Raw genomic sequence first — 4,188 nt, 5'->3', positions numbered from 1 at the left:
CGGCTACTTGGGAGGCAGAGGCAGGAGAATTACTTGAGCCCAGGAGTTGGAGGTTGCTGTGAGCTGTGATGCAACGGCACGCTACCCAGGACAAAGGCTTGAGGCTCTTCGTCTGGGGGAAAAAAAAAAAATAACAAAATAAAATAGACTTAAATTTCACAAAAATTACAGTTAAAGCCAGAAGAAGATACCAACACACACTACCAGAGCAAAAGTGAAAAATTTGGAAAATACCAAGTGTTGATGGGGATAGAAATCAAGTGGAACACTCACACACTGCTAGTGGGAATATAAATTGAACAAATCACTTTGAAAAATTCCTTGGCAGTGTCGACTGGATCACACACAGACATACCCTATGACTCAGAAATGCTATTCTTTGGAACATAAGCCAGAGACATAAAAATCAATGTCCATCCAACAGACACAAAAGCAAACGTAGCGTCATTACTCATGGTAAGTCAAAACTGGGAAGTACCTCAATCTCCATAACATTTAAATGCATTGTGAAATGTCTAAGTAATATAATACTTTACAACAATGAGAATGAACAATCTACAACTATAAACAATGATACATGTTAATTTCAGACACATTATTTTGATTGAAGGAAGCCAGAAACAAGATACTGCATGCGGTATGATTCCAGGAATTGATCTTCTAATTTCCGATAGAGTTTAAGGAAAGGAAAGAATATCAACAACCCATTTTCTTTTCTTTTAAGTCACTTAGCAGAATCTTGTGTTATTACGGATCTGTAGCTTAACCTCAGAGAAGCAAAGCAAGTTTCCTCGGAGCCCTTTAAAACTGATGAACTATACATATAAGATCAAAGGCTAGTGCAGGCAACTGGTTGAGAGTGATTCAGGTAAGAATTGTAAATGGATGCTCAGTCTGCACCAAATCCCACAGCAGTCACTGACTCACCATGGTAACTATGCTGGCAAAGAAACAGTGGAAAACAACAAAGGACTATTACTCTGATTTGGTTTCTACAATATGCGAGGAATTGAAAGGAACTGACATGACCACTTTAATAAACCTTAAGTATTCCACATAATAGAGACTTCTCAAACCTTCCGTGATATAACCATATATATGAGAGTTGTCCAGAAAGCATCCAGCCACATATGTCTCTATTTTTCATATCTCGTGGTTGGATACTTTCCAGACAGCCCTCATATGTGCATATACACACATTCAAATATGCATGTTCTCTCTCCCCCTCCTCACCAAAGAATCCAGGATTTATTAGGTGAGGGAAAAAATACTACAATTCAACTAAATCAAATCTAGTAACAAATGAAAAGTTGGGAGTACCATACCTATCTTTTTAGAGATTGATTTTTCTGGAGAAGAGCTATAGAATTGTTTCTAAGACTATTTCTCAAGTTGGATAACTCAGGTTTGCTATGATGTCTATTCTTCCCCAAATGATCTATGCTTTCAATGAAATACCAGCTTTCAATGAAAATCCTAACTGGAGGCTCCATGCCCACACCAGAGTGGTTACGGTGGCAGCCACATACACCAAGCCTGGTGGGTTGGAGCTTGGTCCAGGCCAGCTAAATAATGACAAGTGCCACAAAAATTAGCTGGAAGTTGTGGCCAGTGCCTGTAGTCCCAGCTACTTGGGAGGCCAAGGCAGGAGAATTGCTTAAGCCCAGGATTTGGAGCTTGTTGTGAGCTGTGATGCCACAGAACTCTACTGAGGGCTATAGCTTGAAGCTGTCTCTCTAAAATAAATAAATAAATACATAAAATAAAATTCTAATTGGATCTTTTTCTAGAAATTCACAAGCTGATACTAAAATTCATTTCAATTACAAAAGACCTACACTATGAAAAACACCTTTTAAAAATAAAATGGAAGATCAAACTTGGATAACAAACACTACCTATTTTCAAGACTCATTTTAAGCCTAAAATAATCAACACAGTGTGCAACTGGTGAAAAGCTAAACATTAGAGTAGTAAAATAGAATAAAGAATCCAGAAATACAGCACCTGTGGCTCAGTGAGTAGGGGGCCGGCCCCATATAACGAGGGCAGTGAGTTCAAACCCAGCCCCGGCTGAGCTGCATCACGTAAATAGCTGGGCATTGTGATGGATGCCTATAGTCCCAGCTACTCGGGAAGCTGAGGCAAGAGAATCAATCGCCTAAGCCCAGGAGTTGGAGGTTGCTATGAGCTGTGATGCCACAGCACTCTACTGACGGTGATAAATGGAGACTCTGTCTCAAAAAAAAAAAAAAACAAATTGTACTACATTCATATATTAGAATACTTCTCATCAATAAAAAGAGGGAACTACAGAAACGTGTAAGAAAATAGATAAATTATAGAATATGTAGGTGTTTGGTTTTAGTCTTAGTATATAAGGACGTTGGAAGTCATCACTCCATCATAATGAGCCAAAAGCTAAGAGGAAAAAAAAAAGTAAAAAACTCAACTCTTTTATAACCCCAGGGAAGTGAGGTCAAAGTGGAAACATCACCTCCCAAAGTGGAGAATCAGACAGATGAACGTAGAGAATTCACAACTTACTGGAGCACAAACACAATTGCAAAACCTGCATGAAAACCAATAGCATAGTACAAAAATGTAAAATCTAAATGATATATTTCAGAGGCTCAGTGTAGATAATTCTGAGAGTTAAAAACTCTAGGGGATTGAATGGTAACTCTGGGTTTAGTTCTTTGAGGAATCGCCATACAGTTTTCCATAGAGATTATACTCATTTGTAGTTTCACCAACAGTGTATAAGCGGTCCATTCTCTGCACATCCACACCAGCATCCTGCAATCCCACTGCTGGGTATCTACACAAAAGAAAAAAAGTCACTTTATCAATAAGACACCCATTCTTGAATGTTTATCAGAGCACAATTCACAATTGCAAAGATGTGGAATCAACCTAAGTGCCCATCGATTCATGAGTGGATTAACAAAATGTTGTATACACACACATATATACACATATACCATGGAGTACTACTCAGGCATGAAAAGGAATGAATTAATGTCTTTTACAGCTATTTGGATGGAATTGGAGACCATTATTCTAAGTGAAGTTTCTCAGAAATGGAAAAACAAACACCACATGGACTCTCTGATAATTTGAAACTAATCAGAGAGCACTGAAAGCCACTGGAAATCAAGAAGTCAAGGGAGGAAGGGATCTACAGTGAACACTCTTCAAGAGATGGGCTGACTAAGAGCCTTGACGTAAGCATTGTAAAAGCTTTCCATGTATCAAAAAACTTTGTACTCCTTAATATTTTAAAATTAAGAACAGCAACAAGAACAAAAAAAAGAAATTCTGCGGTCAGACCAAACTCAGTGGCTTACTTCTGTAATCTCAGCACTTTGGAAAGCCAAGACAAGAGGACAGCATGAGGCCAGGAGTTTAAGACCATCCTGGGCAATATGGCAAGACTCCATCTGTACAATAAAAATTATTTTGTTTTTAAAATTAGCCAAGTATGGCAGCATGTGCCTTTAGTCCCATCTACTTAGGGGGCTGAGATGGAAAAATGCTTGAGCTGAGGAGTTTGAAGCTGAAGTGAGCTATGATCACACCACTGTACTCCAGCCTGGGTGACAAAGACCCTGTCTCTTTAAAAAAGCCTGAAAACATTCCATAGGTGCCCAGTCATAGGGAGTCTAGCACTTGTGGGTTTTAATGACAGGAGCTCTACCAGGGGCTGTTGTGCTCAGGTTCGCGGGTGGTTGGAGACATAGAGAATAGGCTTGCAATTGGAATAGTATAGAGACAAAGAACGGTGCCACTTTAAGATGGCGAGTAGCAAACTTCTTTATTCCTTGCTGGTTTAAATAACCAGCTATGCACATACACACTGTTAATCAACAATCCTTCCATTAATTTAGTGACATATAGTAAAAAACAAGGTAAACTTTACTTAGTGCCTGCTAGTCTACTGATCACAACAATACTCATTCTTTCACATCATCCATTATACTAAAAATACCTGTCAAGGAAAAACATGTTGTTGACTTTCCGGTCTGATTCTTGATAGGTAGGGAAACTCCTTCAGGGGGAAAGGGCTGATTAATCATCCACTCTACAAGGCCCTATGCCGTCTTGAGGCAGTAACTTGAAGTCTTGTAAAACCACAATTCAGAGGATTCTGTGGAATGCCAGTGACTTGCCTTTCACGCCCCAGGA

Source organism: Otolemur garnettii, unplaced genomic scaffold, assembly GCF_000181295.1.
Source record: "Otolemur garnettii isolate 467f Iridium unplaced genomic scaffold, OtoGar3 scaffold00438, whole genome shotgun sequence".
In the NCBI taxonomy this organism is placed as follows: domain Eukaryota; kingdom Metazoa; phylum Chordata; class Mammalia; order Primates; family Galagidae; genus Otolemur; species Otolemur garnettii.
This window is presented reverse-complemented; position numbering follows the sequence as displayed.